Source organism: Eulemur rufifrons, chromosome 4 (genome assembly GCF_041146395.1).
Source record: "Eulemur rufifrons isolate Redbay chromosome 4, OSU_ERuf_1, whole genome shotgun sequence".
Taxonomy (NCBI): Eukaryota; Metazoa; Chordata; class Mammalia; order Primates; family Lemuridae; genus Eulemur; species Eulemur rufifrons.
In genome coordinates, this window is record NC_090986.1 from 27,572,534 (window position 1) to 27,592,873 (window position 20,340).

General features: G+C 34.5%; 1 protein-coding gene across 1 annotated transcript in view; it reads right to left on the reverse strand.

Annotated features, from left to right (window-relative positions):
* The window catches only part of GPC5 (glypican 5), a 1,319,614-nt gene that overhangs the window by 141,470 nt on the left and 1,157,804 nt on the right, over nt 1-20,340 (reverse strand). The gene's annotated exons all lie outside the window — the stretch shown is intronic.

The window sequence follows — 20,340 nt, forward strand, 5'->3', positions numbered from 1 at the left end:
TTTGCTCTTTGTAAGCCTTTCCCTGTGCTTTGCTTATGATTCTGTTATCTTCTCGATGAACACTTTTATATATTTAATTTAGAAGCTTTACATTAAAAATAGTAAAAAAATCCTTTCATCTATATTTCTGCATAAAATAAGATTATAATAATACAGTAGATCTTCACAAAATATAAGCAAGTATGAATATTTTATCATAATCACTGATGAAGAAATAACAGGGCTCCTATTACACAGACTATAACAAATTAATCTATAAGTCATTAAACACGTACCCTTTCTAAAGTAGCAGTAGGCAAAAGGGAGAAAGAGAGAAAGAGAAAGCATGATGTTGCTTCCAGGAGACACTGAATTTATTGCTACCACAAAGGAAATTTTTGGAAGGGACAGAGCTTTTGGCTAACACACAACAATAACAACAATAGCAAAAAGAACATGAACCGAAATCTTCAGTGGAATCAAACAGTCTGTTTATAATGTAGTGCAAGAGGCAGAGACAAGGTATGAATTGTTTCTTTCTCAGCATTCCTTCATTCAGTCATTCACAACACAAATGGGTGCACACGATGCTAGACACTGGGGGTACAAAATGGTTACCACAATGCCTTCAAGTTTCTCAAATCCAGCAAAGGAAATAGGCATATAAACAACAAATATTGTACATTGTTACATTGGACATCTGAAGACTGCCTGGTGGACTGTTATACCATAAAATAAGACACAGTCAATTTATCTGAAAACAGTCACTCATGAAGAAGTGAAGACTGAATTCAGTCATAAAGGAATAGCAGAATTTTTCAGGCCGACATAGAGAATGTTATTCTCCATGGCTGGAATATTGTGTGCAAAGTTAAGGAGTAAGGTAGCAATTTAATGGGTTTGAAGAGATGAAAGCAGATTCAAGTTGTTCATTACAAAGGGTGAAGTATTTGGTGGAGAGAACTGAGACTTAGGACTCTTCCTTAGGGCAGGAGTCAGGTCACACTTGGTTATGGGCAATCTGAAGCTAAGGAGTTTAGATTTTACCATGAGACAAGTGTGTGGCATGGAAGTTTTTATAAGGTGCAACATGATGAGATTTGGATTTCAGAACCACATTCCCGATAATGTTATAGAAGCTGGATTATGGGGGTGGGGGTTGCAGGAATTGTGGTGGAGGTGTGAGAGGAGGGTAAGGAGGGAAAGGAAGGGTGGAGGGGTGGATTTCATAAAAGGTGACAGAGGAAGAGAGATTCAGTTGGGGCATTTAGTGGCAAGAACCAAGGGGGGGAGGAAAGGTTTTAAAAGGAAATAGAAGTCATAGGCTTGTGTACTAATTTGAATAACAATGATAGCAACTGCTTATAAAGGGCTCATGATGTACCAAACATGCCATTTTAATCCTCACTATAATTAATTTTGGAAAACTTCTTTGTCTCCATAAATTGATGTTCAGAGGAGGTAGGTAGCTTCATGAAGGTCACATAGATTTTAAATTATGGGATGAGGTTAAATCTAAACGCTCCTGGACACAAAGTTGGTGTCCTTTCACTGCCTTTGTTTGGCCTTTTAATTGGATCAGAGACATGGGAAAGGGCAGAGACTAGAATGTCTCCTCACAGTTCTCTGTCTTGGATGCTGTTACCCATTTGAGAAGATAATGAATTAAATGGACATAGCTGAGGGATCTCTAGGTGGAAATGACAAATAAGCAGCTGGATATATGGGTGTGAGGAAGTCTCCCGATGGTTCTGTTTTGTAGAAGCACTTTGGCTGAAATACACGTGTGATAATTGTCACTCTTTGTGTCTTCCAGCTGTGTTTATAGGTCAGATCAATATATATTTCTCTATCTTTTTGGTTAAAATTTACAATACTAACTAAATATTAACTAACTAAATAATACTTATTAGTTACTTTCTGAAGGGTAAAAATCTTCTGTACTAGTTTTTCATTGGTTATATTTATTAATAACATCTTCAACAAATATGTGTTGAGTAACCATTGGGTGCATTTGTACAAATTACACTGTACTATTTGATGAAAGAATGAGGTCTCTACTCTCTAAATGATTATAGTCATCTATCTTTTATAATTTCTTTTATTTTCTCTTTACAACAATTTATTTTTGTATTCATTATTCATCTTATTACATGTTCTTTTGGCTTAGCTGCCTCAAATCCTGTTTTGTATGATAACAATTATAAATGCAAACATACATATACAATTATAAAGCTTACAGTCTTATAGCTAGAACAAATAGAGTTGTAAATGCAAAAAGATGAAAACTTGTGCTTTATTCTAAGTATGACTTTTGAGTTGAGATGGCAGGAAAAGTAAGTGGCCAAAGGACTTTGATACAAGAATAACAAAAAGCAGTCACCAGGGACAAAGCAGAAAATACACAGAGGATGAACAGAAATTACTTTTCAGGCTGATTCTACAAGGGCAATTCTTAGCACTTCCCTATAATTAATTATTTTCTGGTTTAACTGAGAAAATATGAGACTATTACAAATTTCCTCAAGGCTAGATTACAATATTCCATTTTATTAGCCCTAGAACAATGTGATAGTGTTATACTCTATGCTTGAGGCTTGTTAGCAGTGTGTTATTATAAGACATATTGGTGCTTAGTTCAGCCAGTTGACTGGAAGTCACTAAAATCTTTTTTCTCCTGAGAGAGAGAGAGAGTGAAAGAGAGAGTGCGCGCGCGTGAGCGCGTGCGCAAGCTCTTTCTTCACAGGGTAATTCATGTTAATGCATGGTCCATGGCCCTGAGATCCATTAATTAAATTAATTACACATCATAGTATTCACTCATGAACCATGGTGAAAAAAATTGGAAGGAAACAGGAAGCAAATACACTGCAGCATACGGTTTTGCCAGTGTTGGGCCCTTGAGAATTACTAAATGATAGTTTGACATACTTCAGATTTTAGAATCAATAAAATCTGTCTGCACTCTGAAAGTGTATATTTCCATAATTTAGGTAATTCATGCAAATTAAGTTACATCAAAATGTGTGTTCCATTGCTGCCTGTAAGTCAGCATGACTTCATAATTTGTAATATAATAGTGGTATCACTAAGCCTTGAAACTATGTTTCTGTGAAATTAAGTGATATCATTCTATCTGATTAAGAATGTTGTACCTGGAAAATATTGCTAATAAATACAGGAGTTATTTTGATATTTTGGAATTTCATAGGGAATAAAATATAATGAAATAAGGCCCCCTGCCAAGGTCATACATTTGAGAACAACAGATTAGTCAAATCCTCATTCCTGTGGAATTTATCAAAGATTTTTTTATTGTCAAAAAAGTTGAAAGAATCTAGTGTGATACCTATAACATAGTATATGGAAATACACTAAACTAAAATGACTTCGTCCAATGTCATGGCTTCAAAAACCAGCTACATCCTAATAATCCAATTTTCTATGCTTTCAAAGTTTGTAAACTCAGATTTAGATATCTAAGACCTTCACTTGGTTTCTCCACCTTAATATGCTTCACAGTAAACTCCTATTCTTTCTTCCCCTAATCCATTTCCCCCCATATTTTCCATCTTATTAAACCTAATCAAATAGGAACTTTATTTTCCTTTTGGCTCAGGCTATAAAATATGACTCACAACTCATGTCAACTCAAAGCATAACTCAAATCCTGTCAACTTCACTTCAAAGATATTTTCAAAATATGACCTCCTCTCACCATTAGCACTCTTGTTCAAGTTATCCTATCTCTTTCTGGGGTGACTGCAGTGACATCTTGCCACCTATTTCTACCCTATGGTCAATTCTTACCTCAGCAGCCAGCAGGCAATTAAAAATGTGAACCATATTAGGCTCTAATCAACGCCCCTTCAGTGGCTTCCATTTCACTCTCAGGAAAATTGAAATCTCTGCAACGACTCTAGGACCCTTCATAGTCCAGTCACCTTTTTGCCTTACCACTACAAACATGTTTTTCTGTTTTCCACCTTAATCACTCTGCTCTAGTCAAGAGACCTCTTTGCTGTTCTTTTTTTTTTTTTTTTTTAATTTCATCTTATTGTTATGTGGGATACAGAATTGCAGGTTACATACATTGCCCATGTACCGCCTTTCCCCCCAAGTCAGAGCTCCAGGCGTGTCTGTTCCCCAGATAGTGTGCGTTGCACCCATCATGTAGGTATATATCCCTCCCTCCCTCCTACCCAGGTCTTTGCCTTCCTTTTCTGGTCCCATTACTCGGAATGTTCATCCCTCCAATATCCACTTGATGGTGTCCTTCATCATCGTCAAGTCCTTAGTGGAATGTCATATTCGGTGAGGACTTCCCTGGGAACTATATTTCAAATTGAATCTTTAGTCCCACGTCCAGCACTCCAGTGCTGAGGAGACATAGCACTTACTATCATTTGACATAATTAAAGCATAAAAATATATTTCTTAATTATTTTATTTCTTATGTGTTTGCTTGCCTCCCCTCATAGGTAGGCTTTTAGTGGGAATTATTGTTTATTTTATTCACAGTACTATTCCTAATGCTTGGTATATAGCAAACATATATTAGTCCCAAGAATTTGTTGAATAAAAGAATTTGATGTAAAATTATGGTCAGGTATTTGAGGTGAAAACTTTTATTTTCTAAACAAATTTATTTAGATATCAGGAATATTATAGCATAACTGATTTGGGAAATGCACTTGTTCCTCTTATCACAATGGGAGGAAGGAAGGCTTGGCAGCAGTGTCCTGCTTTATCTCCATGTCTTTCCATCCAAAACTTCTTCTATTATTTTTGAATCTGAAGCCCCTATGGAACCAATCAAGCTGAGGATTAGCTGGGACACCCAGTCCATGTTCTCAGTGTGGGGTGCCAGATTTTCTTGGCAGACAGCGTAGTAAAGAATGCAGGCTGGGGTCAGGTTACAGCCATGAGCACACGCTAGTCTTCACTCATCAACACACACTCTCTTCCTAAGCCAGGACATAGACCACGTCCACTTTCGCCTCTGCATCTCTGCTCTGATCTCTTTTTTCATCTGGGTTGCCCTCTATTCTCCTATTAGCTTGGAGCTTCAGTCTCCAAGGTAAAAGGCTGAGTACAAATTCACCTGTCAATAAAGCTCCCTAAATTATCTCTTCCTTCTCAGAACTCTTATTGCCTCTTAGTCCATGGGCAAAAACAGAATTTACCGCTTTTCATAGACATTGTTCTGAGTTCCATGGAACTAATGTATTGGATGCTGTACATCATCCCGGTAAAATTACAGTGTGCTTTCTATCGTGCCTATGTGCATCTGCCACCTCAAATTAGTGTATGTCAACCAAAATTCAGATGTGTTTGTCCACACACCAGTTTATCTAGATTGTATTCAATTTAACCTATCATTACGTAAATAAAATCGATGATGTGATTTTAGAAAAAGTGGTGTTGTTTCTATAAAAATATGTTGTGTTTTGCAAAGTTTAGAAAAAGCTAAGTTGAATTATATGAAGGCTAAGAAATTGAAGAAGAAATTATAAAGTTAAAATAATTAGAATAATAAAATTATAATAAATTGAAAGGTTTCTGCACTCAAATCTCAAGTTTTTGTTCTACTTTAAATAAACTGAAATTGAGAATTATAATTGGCTCATTATGATCATGATTTATACAAAGAAAACAATGTATAGAAACTCCAGTTAATAGAGTGATAAGCAAAGGATTAAATAGCAAACACTGCATTACTATCAAAATATTGGCCAATTAATTTTCACTTGTATATCTTTTTTTCCATGATCCTCCTCTATAGCTAACTTTGTAGATTAACCATCAAACAACTGGTCTCAATTACATTTGAGAACAAGGTTTCTACACTTCCTGTTCTCTAACTCGACCATATTCAATGTCCCCAGTTAGACTGTATGATTCTTTAGAATACAGTCCTCAAAATAGATCTTATGTTTTTCTTCCCATTGGTTGTGTGGAAGCTACCCCATAACAGGCAGGTTGAATGGTCTTGGGGTAGACCCAATGCTGGCCTGTGGAATGGTACAGGTCTACGTGGTTTCTACAAACCTAAGAAGGGGAAATGAGAAAAAAAGGGAACCCTTAGAAAGATTATCTACTTCATATTAGAACTGTGACTGAACCAAGCTTTACCTGACTCTGTATTTCTTGGTTTTATCCATAGTACTGCAGCCCAATTTTGCTCATTTCTTTATCTGAAGAAATCTTGAAGAGAAGAATTCCATTTTTGATTTTTCCATTTAATTAAAAATTTAATCTGAATCAACAGTATCTTATTGCCATGGCAATTTTATCTCCTAAAAACTTCACAATAGAAGTATATTTGAAATAAATTCTGAGTAATACATTCTATGAACTATGTCTGCAGGCTTACAGATAATCTGTATATATGTTGGAAAAATCACACTAAAAAGCTATTCAAAATATATTCATTGCTTTGAGCATTTGGGTATAATTTTCACCAACCATCGATGTCTATATTTATATGATGGCACTGTTATTTCTGAAGTCTTGGCCAACAAGATTTACTGGAGTTTGATATAATTTTTTTAAAGCCATAGCATGTCTTTGGAAGTAATGCAGTGTTTGCTATTTAATGCAAAAAATATCTGGTTAGGATTCCAAGATAAAAACCATTGAATAAAATGGTGCCACTTAATTTTAAGATGAGGACAATATTTCAATGGAAGGACATCGATGGTTCTGTGAACAACAAAATAATCTTTAGGCCACATGCATATGGCAATGTTCACACTTAGCACTATGTGGGAATGGCAGTGGTCACTTCTAATAAATAATGTGTGAAAATCAATAGGATGGTTCCAGAAACACCTCCTGCTTGTCCATGGCACAAGGCCAAAGCTCTGCTATATGGGTATTACTTATGTTTTTGATATAACATCTAGTCTTACACCAAACACAATTTTCTAGTTTCTTAAAGAAAAACTTTATTAATGTAAAGCATTTGCTAAGTAAACTGTAAGATTCATATAAGAAACTGTAGTCCTAGAACTGTTTCTATTTATTTTGTGGCTGAAAAAAATGGCATTGTTGTACATATACTTGCTTTAGAGTTAAAAAGAGGGCAAAATAAAGACATATAAAATAATGGGAATTTAAGTTTTAAATATACAACTTTGGTGACAAAGGATTTATCTAATATGAGTTTCTTATGTCAAGTGCCTTCCTTACCTCCCACATATTATTTTGCAACTCTCTGGTAATTACTAAAAGATTCACATCAGATAAATATTCATGTCCAAAAAAAAGTCATCAATATTTTGAACTAGCATCTAAAACCATCATGACATAAAGCTCTTTTAGAAATCAGTAATGTTCTTTATTAATAATGTTGTCAGCATTTGACACTCCATGAGTTCCTAAACATAGTATATTTGGTCTTTGTCCTATCTCAACACAACTCCTACAGTTTTTCAGAGAAAACTTAATTTTCCTTGCTTTTAAGTAATGCAGTTTCCATGCAAGCTCCTCCGAGTGCAGCCAGATAACTGTCAAGTATGTTTGAAACACCAAACGTGGCTCTGCCAAGTACCCCAGGGAAAAATTCAAACTATGATAAAGACACTTCTTTGACCCACAGTTTTAAAGTTGCTGACGATATCAACTTATAAGCATTAGATGAAGCCAGTGAGAGGAATGGGTCAGAGCCTGAATGTAAGGCTCCAGGTTTGAATGTCAGTTCTTTTTCTGTGGGTTTTATCTACACAGTCAATCAAGTAGAGGGTACACATTTAGTGTTCTAATCCAAATATTTGTATTTCCTTTAGAGGAGCCAAAACAAGTCACCTAAGTGGTTTATGTTCCACTTTCTAGACGCGAGCATGAAAATATTTTAAATTAGTGGTTATATTACTATATTTAAATATCAACATTTCATTTTTTGAAATTGAAATGAAATACTGATCGTATGGATATTTCCCTCAATCTCTTATTTATTGAATAGCCAATCTTGTTCTGAAAGTGTTGAAAATGACAAGCTTTCTGAAGTTGCTCTAACGCACATTCTATACGACTGCTGTGCTGTAAAATATCTTAACAAAGGGTCAGTGGTATGTCTTTAAATTCTGATTTTAGAGGAGGATGTTATCATCTCATTATCTTTGCGTATTATTTTATCTACTGTGAAATGATAACTGACCTTGTTAAGATACAGCTTTTCAAACTGTCATTGTATTCCATCAGTTATTTCTGCTGGTTCATCAAAACAAAAACAGAAAAGCAGTAAAATAAAGGAAAAGAGCACAATTAAGAGTTAATCATTGAAACATCAGTTTGCAAAGTAACAAAAATGCCTTTTTAAGTCAAAACAGTTTTTCTTATACTACCTATCACATTGTTGTTGAAAACATTGTTAAAACTTTGCACTTTTATGAAGACATATGAATATAGAATTTTCTGAGTTGGGTACAAGTGGCTTTTCTAGGGCAAGATTACAAAGGTTAACAAAATGAAGTTGGGAGAGAATGAGCTAAATTAGGGTCAAATTAAGCTATCTTAAAAGTCAAAAAACCAACATCCTGAACTTATAAATAACTGCTCCCAATTACCTTCCCCCTGCTAAATGTGGATCGTCAGATTTCTCTGTCTGAGTTGTCTTCACCAACTCCTAGAGTCAACCAGTCAGTGACCCTGCCCTGTATTCTGTAGCAATGATTTTACAACTAATTTCATCCAGCCTCTTAACACTTCAAGATCATTTCAACATTCTCCTTTAACTTCTCTCTGCCTCAAACGTCTTCCATTTCTAATTTTCCCTGCACATAGAACAGTTTATTCATCCTTCTTAAATACTGTTTACTTAAGCCACCCTCAGTTGTCTATGGGATAAAACACAATCCTCTTAAACTTTACTCCAACTAATTTGGAAACATTTATTTCTTATATTTTTTGATTCATAAATGCTAGAATATACTGATTTACACCTACTTATTTTTCCCATACCAGTTAGCCCACTTGCAATCACCCTCTCAGTATTTAATTTTAACTCTCTGAATTCTCCTTATTTAAGGTCGATTGCCCACCATAATCTCTGCTGCTCAAGAACTTCTAGAGCCTTCTAATGTGGTAATCCAGTGTCTGTTTGAAATGCCTACTGTCATGGTTTCGGTTTTCCTGGGGACTGTATCCTTATTGAGAAGGTAGTGCAAAGGGATTGCAAATGAAAAATAAAAGCCAGAAAAGTAGAATGATTAATATTCACAAACTCTAAAGTAATAGGCTGATTCATTGTCATTAAAAGTGCTTCCAAAGGAAATGAGGAGCATTTCTTTACAGACACTTTTAAAGAATTATTTCAGTCAATCTCGTTGTCGAGCACCTACTCTGATCTAGCCACTGTCCTAAGCAATACAGGAGAAGGAGAACAAAGGGTGGGTTACTAGGCCTTCCCCCAAAGGCTGGTCTGTTTATTTCTGAATGTTCTTGCAGAGAACTCAGCTCTGTTTTCATGAAGACTTTTTTTTTTTTATATATATATAAATATATGTACAGACAGAATACAGTGACTCAGGAAGCTCTGAGATTTCTAACAAGTCTGTTGAATAAATAATGCTATTTTTTCAACTTCCTTACTGCTTTCATCTTAGGAACCTCAACACTCTAAAATACTAGTCAAACTTCAGAACACCCCTGTACTATGCTTATGGGTTTTCTTTTTCTGAGATTCACTAAGGGGAAAATTGATGGATCATTGGGTACCAAGTCACCTGGAAAATGCAGATCAGACTAAGGAGCAGCCTTTTTTGCCATAACAAGTAGTCATGCTACTGCTTCAAGACTGCAAGCTGGAAGAGATGAAAGTGTGTTGTTCACATATGTGGAGCTTGAGAGTGTTACACAGTGTTTGAAAAAGTGAAAGCTTATCCTTAGAAAAAAGAAAAGGCTGAGTACTGGTAGACAGAAGAAGAGACAGGACTGGATACTTGGGAGAGTAGGCTGATATTTTCTTCTTAAATGCTGGGTAGACTTTTCAAAAAATTTCTATAGTTTGTTATTGTCAACTATCCCCTAGATAATCTTCTTAGTAACGTACCCACATGGGAATGGCCATCTTTGTGTCATTAGTTCAACCTCAACTACAAGAATGAGAAATCAAGCTAAATGGAGATGCAGAAAAGATTTAGCACGATGAAGGAACTGAAAAGCACTGAGAGATGAGTCCTATATAGTTCTGGAATTATGCATTCAAAACACAAGCTGGTGAGACATTTAGAGAAAGCACTTTTGCATATACTTGTTCCAGCCCTTATGCCAAAAAAGACCTCTAGCCCATGAATAAAAACAATGTTTTGGGACAACCAGGCATTCCTCGAATCAACTACTGGGTTCCTACGGGACTTCCCTGGTCCTTGGATCCACCATGTTTACTTCTGCTCTGTGTCTCGAGGGTTTACCCAGGCTCGTTACCTTGACATCCATATGGATTAGCTTTCTGGCTCCCAGTTTAGCTCCTTTTCCTTGACTCTGACAACTTTACACTTTGGTGTACTGCCATTTGTATTCCACATGGCTCCTTACACATGCATACAGCACCCATTAATTCATTTCTTTATAAAGCCTGAATTCAGTGAGTGCTAACCATATGCCAAGGACTCTGCTAGGTGCTGGAAACCAGGAGTGAGCAACACACTGATTTTCTAGAGTTCACATGTTAAGAGGAGACGGGCTGAAACATTTAAAATTATTTAAACAAAAGTTATTAGTATAAATGTTGTGTAGGAACAACACAGGGAATGTGATGGCAAATAACAAGGATCCTCCTCTAGGATTTTAGGAACATTATCCCAGAGGGAGTGATGTCCAGACTAAATCTCATGGCTTTTGAGTATGAAGGGACATGGGGTGAAGTGGAATAAGGGGGACTCCTGGGTAGACACCTTGTGTGAATCCTGAGTTAGAAAGGATCTGGTCTCTCTGAGGAATCAGTGCAGGTTAACGTCGCTGGAGCAGATCAATCGTGAGGGGGGAGGGTTTTGTCCTGTATTCTAAGAGGACAAAGACCTGGGTGGCAAAAAGAAAAATGAAGAAAAGAGGATGGATTTAACAGCTGTTTTGGATGTGGGTACAGCTAGGATGTAGGCATGAAGGGAGTGAGGTGGCCAGCAGGACTCCGTGTTTCTAGATGGAAAAAGAACCTGTTGGACATCATCTGCCTGATGTGGTCCAAGCCTGTGATATACAGAAAATAGGTGCCCAGTCTAATCTGCCAAGAGTAATAAAAATGTAACACGTATTTATAAAAGTGTGTGTGTATATGCACACATGTGAATGTGCAGGTATGGAAATCAAGGAAAAGTAGCTGTCATGATGTCCAGGTAGTCTTTGAGTAAAGAGAGCAAGGAAGACTCAGGAAATAAAATGTGAATAAGATTAATAGTTGTGATGAGAAAATGGACTTGGAAGAGACCAAGCACGATTAGATCCCTTTTTTTTTTTTTTTCTCTCCCCCCTCAAAACCCGATTAGATCCTTAAGGCAAAGATGTTCTGGGAAGAACAGAGATAGGATAGGCAACTTAGCTGAGCTCTTAGTTACATACAAAAGTGAAACTCATGTATATATTTATATATAAAATTATATTAATATAAGAGGTCTTTGGTGTAATGTCAGGTCATTAATCTTACTCAGCGTTGTATGTAGAGCCATTATTTGATTTTTTTATATATTCAAATTATAGTGGTATTATTCTGGGCATGGTTTTATTAAAATAAAGATGTATTTGCATGGGAATATTGTTTGGAATATAAAAGCAAATAAATATGCTATAAATTTTGTAAAATTAACAAATGGTTCAATTTACAGAATAAGCAATTATTGATTTATAACCATTAATCTTTTTAGTTTTCTGATCTTATAAACACTTCAAATAACGTTTGTTAAAATATTGTTTAAATGACTCAAATTAATCTCCATAATTATAATGAATTTTGAATAAATTTTATGTAATCGTTATTTTTATAAGAAAAAAATGTTTAAAATCCAAATATATAACATTAAACTTTTATTAGAGACCACAAACTTATTGAAACATATTGCTACTTTGTCAATAATTATATCTTCCCTTAGTGTCAAATAAAACATTGCAGAACTAAATATTACTTTTCCATGAAAAGAAAACAACAATAAAATCTGAAATCAGGACTTAAGCCAAAAGGGAATTGAAAACCTTAGAGAATATAATAGTCTGAGGTAATTTTAGCATTAACTATGCAATCTCTAACTTAAATTTACACACAGCTGTGAAAAGATTGAAACATTCTCTTGCTGAGTGTGATATTCCAACTGCATAGTGAGAGATTTGGCTTCTAAATAACTTAAACTTAGCCTGGAAATGCAGATTGTTGGTATTTTCTCTGCCCTCTAAAATTTTGCCACTTAAATTTTTTAGTCTTTCCATTTCTGTTATACATAAATATAACAAATAAGGAACAAGAAAATACATTTTCATTGCCTTGGGATGATGTATTTGAACTCAAATTCATAGATAATTTTTATAATATCAGAACTACAATGACAATTGTCAATACTGAGAGTGGAAGGAATTCTAAAATTTTCCCATAATGAAATGTATTAGTAGCAAAGATTTATTTTAAAGTTTCTCAGTATTTCATGGTTTAAAAATCATATACATTCACACATATGCATATTTGAACAAATGCCTAAGAAAATGAAATCAAAGTTTAAAGGAAACACATTTTTAAATTTTAAAGCAAAGATCATTTATAGCTCTAAGCAAAATGTTAAGTACTTCTTAAGTGTGTCTAGAATTCATAGATAAAACAAAAATTACTCCTGATTGATTTTATTTCTTGATGCTTTTTGCTCATCTGAAATCTCTTGAAAATACACCCACCAGGTTAACAAAAATTTTAGAGTAATTTATGAATTAGTCAACTTTTCAGTACAGTTTCTCAATAATTAATCATTATTGGATTATATCCCAATCCACACATAAATCATGATACAAAATTTATGAATTAAATATGTATTCTTTGTACATGTAATCAAGTGTCAAACATACCCTCAATATATAATGAATACCTGTTCACCTCATCCACAAGGCTGAATGGCAGAAGTCTTAGAGTATCTATTCTGAAGCATCAATGACAGCCATTGTCATCGATCTTCCCTAGACTTCTCACAGCTCTCTAATAGATGGAAATATATCCTTTGCTATCCTCTCTTAATTATGTGAAAATCGTCAAGTTCATAACCTTCATAACCCACGAAGGGAAAGGGGAACATTTTCCTTCTTTTACTCTCTGGGGTGCCATCTTTACTGTTCAATTTTTCTCTTTCCGTCTCTCCAACTGTGTTTTTCTGTGTCTTTCCATCTCTGTCTCTTCTCTCTTATTTTTGGTGGTCAGGTAAATGCTTCTGGTTTTCTTTCCAACAGTTTCATTTTCAAAGCGCTCTCTGCATTATCAGTCCTCCAACTCTTCTCTCTCTCTAGATTACATCAATTCCTTCATTTTTAATAGCTTCCTTTTGAAAATACTAACTGGCATTTTTATGAACACAGTACATTTCTGTACACATACACACACACACAGACACAGACACACACACACTCTCTTATATATCTCCATTTAAGATCCTGAATCCCAGGAATCTCTGAATTAGTAGATTAGAAATGCTCTTCCTTTTAACAAATCGCAGACAAATTTTGGACCAAAAAATAACTTTTTACTGTTTTGTAAACATACATCCTCATCTATTGAAAATTAAACATAATGCCTCCCATGATGTTGAAATGTCTGCAGTACAGGGCAGCATTCTTTCCTATTAAAGAACTCAATAGAACCCAATGCTGAGAAGTCACAAATGAGATCCTTTCCTGAAGTGAAAAGGAAGGGAATATAAGGTCCTCTTTCCAATATTCGTGATTAACCATTGAATTACACTAATCTCCTTGTAAAATCCCTGCATTACAGTGGCATGTACGGAATTGAAAATTTAAGGAAAATATGTAATTCTTCTATATACTTAGAGCTTTTAGTCCAAATATCAAATGATAAATTATAAATGCTGAGCACTAATATCTTCCCTTCAAATTGCATTAAAAGTGCTCTGCAGCATAGGAAATGGAAATTTTAATTCATTAGTCTACTCACAACCTCAAGTTAATCTTCTAATAAAATCATCTGTCTTACAAAGTATATTTACATATCAATATGCTAAAGTGTAATTAGAATGCTTGTAAGAACTGATATATGGACAAAATATTGATCATATATAATATAGCATTTTATTATTGACAATATTTTTTAATTAGAAGAAAAATTATGGTTTATTATATTATGAAAAGCAAACAGAAACATGTATAAATTATCACATTTTATCCTTAAATATTCACTGATGTCCTTTTTCCATTTTATTTTCCCCAGGTTATTAACTTAGTAATCTTGAATTCAGCAAACATTTACATAAGGTTACTATGTATCAGTTTCAATACATAGTAAAAATTGTTGATAATGTGAATGAAGCATTGAGGGTATCCTGAACAACACCAGAAAAACAATCGTTGTTAATATATTGGAAATCACTATAGAAAATCCAGTCCTGTTATCCTAAAATAATGAAATTTGCTACATGTAATTTCCTAGAAGTAGGTAAATAAATTAACTAAAGGGTTTTTTTTGTTGGTCTATCATTTAATTTATTTTTTCTAATATAAAGCAACTAACATACAGTAAAAGGAAACACATAATATTGTTTTCACTTACGTTCTGGGGATGCCTTTTCATTTTCAGTAGAGTAAGGCCTGAAATTTTATATGATTGGGCATTTTTACTTTATAGCAACAAAATAATCAGTTGGTGAGGCTCCAGATAATATGTGCTAGTATTTCACTTACATCGTGCTTAGGAGGAAATTATTGGAGACATGTCAGCTTCTATGTGAAATACATTCAGGATCAGAATACAAAAAATCACAAGCACACATAAGGCATTTGGTATAAGCTTCCCTACCAAGCTTTGCAGTATTACTACATAGTTTATCTGCCTCCAATTCAAAGGTCTCATTCTTAAACTAGGGACATAAAGGGAGCCACATTTTTCAATGCTTTAGAAAGCATCCTTTTAGAAGGATGGTTTTGAATTGAGATATTCTGGTTCAGAATGCATTGAAACTTCAGTGTCCCAGGGACAACCCTCCCAAATTTTTTATTTGTTTATGAACTCAAAATCAATCTCTTATATTCAGAAAAGGCAGAATTAGTGGCTGAGAACCTTTCTACCTCAATTGACTTGATTTTCTGGTTGTAGCTACCCCATTGCTTAAGATCATAGAAAGAGCTCTGGGCCCAAGAGATCTGAATTTCAGTCCTCGGTCTTACACTTGTGGGGTATGTAATTAGCCCTTATTTTCCTCTTTGTAAATGCCTTTCCTATCTTAAAGTGTTACTGTGAGGATTTTATTTTTATTTAATTTCAACAGAATTACACAAAGTTTTCATTTCCCATCTTTTCCCTCCATACACAGATAAAAACAAAGCTCTTTCCCTGCACTATCTTGTTAATGCTCCTTTCTTTCCGTTAATTTTATGCTCAAATTACTGTTACTCCTGAGAAAAAACATATATGACAATAGCAAGTATCCATCATTTTCAAGTCCCAGTGGTAAACAGTGTTAGCAGTTTGCGGTACAGCCTTAAAGACATTTCCAGTGTACATATATTCTCATTATGTTGTTATAAAATTGTATTCTACAAACTCAGTTTTTATCATTCTTTTATAATATAATATTTATTGACCATTTTGTATCAATACATTCTTTATAACATCTACATATTATTCCATAGAATGGACATTTTATAATGTATTTAACTATTAATATACTTTTTGTTGTCATTACAAATAATACTGTAATAAGCCTCTTCATACATTCATCTAGAGTGTTACATAGTGTCAATCATTAGCAATGCCATTGCCGGATCAAAGGAAGTGGGTGTTTTAATTTGCCAGACATTGCCTAATGGCTCTCCAAAAATTTGGACCTATTTTACTCTCACAAGTTGTGCATTAGCATGTTTTGGTCCTTCATAGCTGCCAAAATTGGATGTTTTACCTAAAAATTTTTGCTAATATATTATTCTTGTTTCAATTGATGTTTTTAAAGTTACAACTGAGTTTAGACTTTTTTCCACATATATATTGATTATTAAAATCCTTTTTTGATTAACTCAACAATTTTTAGTAAGCTATATGCTCTGATTTCATTTTTACCACCACTCTACTTTAAAAATGAATGAATAATATATTATCAATATAGAGAATTTTAAAAATACAGAAAAGTTAGCAAAACAATTGAACAGGAAACTGAAGTGGGAAGGGAAATTCTGCTGTCTTGGTTAAGTAAGTAAAGACAAAATAATATCCATTGGATTTGGTGGCTGGCAGGGGAATCCAAAGCCTAGAATCTCCTATTCCTATCCCCAGACCTAATCAGTTACCAACTACCGACAATTTCTCCTTGTAATATCTCTCATTATCTACCTTTTCAGCGTTTTTTTGCTCAGCTCATGATATTTGATTTCTGATGATTCTTTCTCTGGACTAGTCCTTGAAGGCAACTTTCAAATTATCCCTCCTTTAGTTCTCCATAATGTTGTCAGAGCAATAGTTACAACTCTAAAATTGATGACATCACTTTCCTGGGTTCTTCATATTATTTGCCATCTTTGACAGATAAAGTAGAACTCCTTTTAAGACACTCAATGAATGTTTTGAGTTCAGATTTCTGCTATCTTACTTACCTGCTAGAACCAATTTCCTGTCTCTCCCCTGTATCAAATATTGTCTTTGATAATAATAAATTGAATTATTTGTAGTTCCTGAAGAATTTCATGTTCCCATACCATTGAATTTGTGCCCATATTCTTTCCTATAAATAGTTTTTCTTTGACTTCTGCCTGAAAAAAAAATCTTACTTCTTTGAATTTCAGGTTAGACATTACTTTAGGGTAAAAACGTTCCTGTTCTGCCTGAGGTAGGTATTTCTTCTCTACTTATCTCACTGGACTCTGCAAATACCATTGTTATGGCAGAGCTCATATTGAAATTGAAATTGGTGTTTTCATGTCTGTGTTTGTACTTGAGTTCACTTGCAGTAGTGATCATGTCTTTGGTTCTAAATAAAAGTATCGTACTTTGGATCTTCCAGAAGCAGAACCTAGAGGACAATTCACATGCAAGCAATTTATTAAGGAAAGGGTCCTAGGGTAGATGGATAACACAGTGGGTGAATCAGGGCAAGGAAGGGAACAAAGCCAGGCATGGGACTGATCTCACTATAAAAGCCAAGGAGAGTAGACTTCAAGCTGATTCCACAGGGAACTGGAATGCAAACTGAGCCTCACAGCTATGATGATCCAGACAATGGATCTGGCGCTTTTGTCAGTATCTGCCAGTCACTGGTTAGTGGAAGACTCAGGGGGACGTACTCTCCCAGTCACTTCACACGGTCTTAAAGCAAGGGCCAAGTAGCTCCAGTAGCTGACTGGCAATGCTCCAAAGAAAAACCTCATGGAGGCACTCAATAAATTTTGAATGGCTGGCTGGATAAATGACAACTTATGGAACTTGGGGGTTGCTTAAAAGACAACAGGGAGACATTGAAGACCTTTGATGAAGAGAGCAGTACTCTCAAAATGATAAATTAAGTAGATTAGTTTAGAAGCATTGTACAGAATAGATTAAGGAAAAGAAAGTCTGAAAACAGGAACATTATTTAAGAGAATATTGCCCTGGTGATAAAGGACTGTTCCAGCATGGAAGCAGCAGTAGGACATGCTTTGGATTCATATTACAAGTGAAGATTCAATCACTCTTGATAACTGACTGCATTTGTGAGACAAAGGAAAAGAGACGGAGAGTGAAGTTTTTACGCCCTAGTGACAATGAGATTACATACAGAAAGGGAATGTTAGAACACATTGGGAGTTGAATGAGGGTAGGCTAGGGGCAAGGATAGTGTTAAAAATTCAGCTCTAGATGTTATGGGGACTAGCAGGGACAAGCAGACACACATTTAGCAAGCATATTTTAAAAGTGGGACTTGGTCTTGGAAGACGTGACAGATTGGAAATGTGGATGTGAGATTTAGGATTGAAGATAGGAGAGCCGAATATGGAATGGACAGGAGGGACCTTTTAAGACAAAGGTTATGGAACAAAGATATTACAAAAGAGCAGAACTATGACAAATGCCATATGTAAAGACAGGAAAGAAGGAGATAGGAAGAGGTAAGGGAGAAATAGGAGTTAGAACACATTTACTATGCATTCTTACATTCCTCTAATGGCAACTTAAATTGGTACAACTTTTCTGGAAAACAATTTGAAAATATATGACGAAATTGTTTTAATACTTGGATATTTTATTCCAGCAATCATACTTTATAATCTTAATAATCCTACCAAATCAGCCAGAGATAATAAGCAGCCTACTGTTAGCAACAGCATCAAAATAGTATAGTCTAGATGTTTAGCAATAGGAGAATATTTAAATTATAGAACCAAAGTATGAAATCTTACATGATCATTTTATTCCATGATTTTGGACATTACTTGATGCCATAAAATTCTTTGATAAATGTTATTTGGAAAAGTCTCTAAAAGTACATATAACAACATTGCAAAAATGTATTTTCTGTATATTGTGTGTATGTGTGTATATACAGTATGTATGTACATAATCCCAGATACATATACACACACCTATATAATTATATATAAAATATGAATGTTAAGTGATTATTAATTATTTGGTTATAATCATATATATTTTTCAAATTTTTCAGTTGAAGCATGTTAGTTTTTATTTTAAAAGTGTAAGTGAATGATGACAATAGAATCATAGTAGAACTTCTATCTAATAAGTTACTAGAAACCTATGGCTATTTAACTTTAAATTTAAAATAATTAGAATTAAATAAAAGTAAAATTTCAGTTCTTCAGTCTCATTAGCTATATTTCAAGAGCTCAATAGCTATATGTGCCTGGTTGATACTCTATTGTGCATACTGATTTATAGAATATTTCCATCAAAACAGACAATTGTATTAGGTAGTGCTAATATAGACTAAGAAATCTGTCAGGAATATTTTAAAAAATAAACTAATAGAAATTCTGGAACTAAAACAATGCAATATCCAAAAATATAGCCAAAATTAAGAACTCAACTGATAAGACGCAGAAGAAATAATTACATGAAAAAAAGGGAGGAAGAAACCATCAAGAATGATGAGAGACAAAAAATGGAAAACAGAGACTATAGGAAAAAAATTGTGTAGTATATAATTTCTTATTAGTATTATGCATGTATTTATGTTTGCATATGTTCATATATGTGACTATATATATTTCTTGATGTTTATTTTAGGGAAATGACATGCATACGCATGACAGTATGTTTAATCATGTTCTCAGTGCTATGATTTGTAATCAGTAGAAACACAGAAATATCAAGTGTTCATCATCAATACAATAGGTAAATAAATAGTGATATATCCACACAAAGAATCCTATGTAACATCCAAAACAAATGAACTGCATGTACTCAAGAATATGAACAAATTAGAAAAACAAAACATATAGTGAATGAAGCCATACACAAAGACTATATGCTTTATGGTTACATTTATATAAACTTAAGAAAAAAGTATACTATAATGGTTAAAGATGCACTCTTAAGAGTGGTAAAACTATAAAAATAATAAATAAGCTGATTACCGTAAAACTTGGGTTGTGTAGTCACAATTCTTTTGGTGGAAGGAAAGGGGTTGTGACTAGATTACGGACAGAGAAGGCTTCTGGAGTGTTTGGTTTTATGATACAAGTGGTGGGTCCTTGGCTTTCTTTTGACACTGGTTTCTTTCAATTTCTGTTATGCTTCCCACTCTGCCTGGCCACAGGGGCTTTGCACATGCTCTACTCAATCTAATAGTCTTTCTCTTCTCTTCACCCTTTATGCGAGCTCAGATATCACCTCCTCAGGGAATATCAGCCCCACCAAATGCAGAGTAGCTTCCTTCTTACACACCCTCTCAAAAGGGCATTTTTTCCCCTTCCTTCAAAGAATCCTTTAGTCTGTAATTTTCAGTGAAATTACTTCAATAATGGCTGCTTTCCCACGAGGCAGTAAGCATCGTGAGGAGAATGGCATTCACCATTGAACCTCCCATGTGTAGGACATTGGCTCATAACTGCTTGTTAAACTAATGGATGAATAAGGTTTTAGACAGATTGAAGTTAAAATGTCTATGGGATGCACAGGTGGACAGGTCTAGTATATAGCAGGATATGTGGATATCTGTTCCTCACAGATATCTGTCTAGA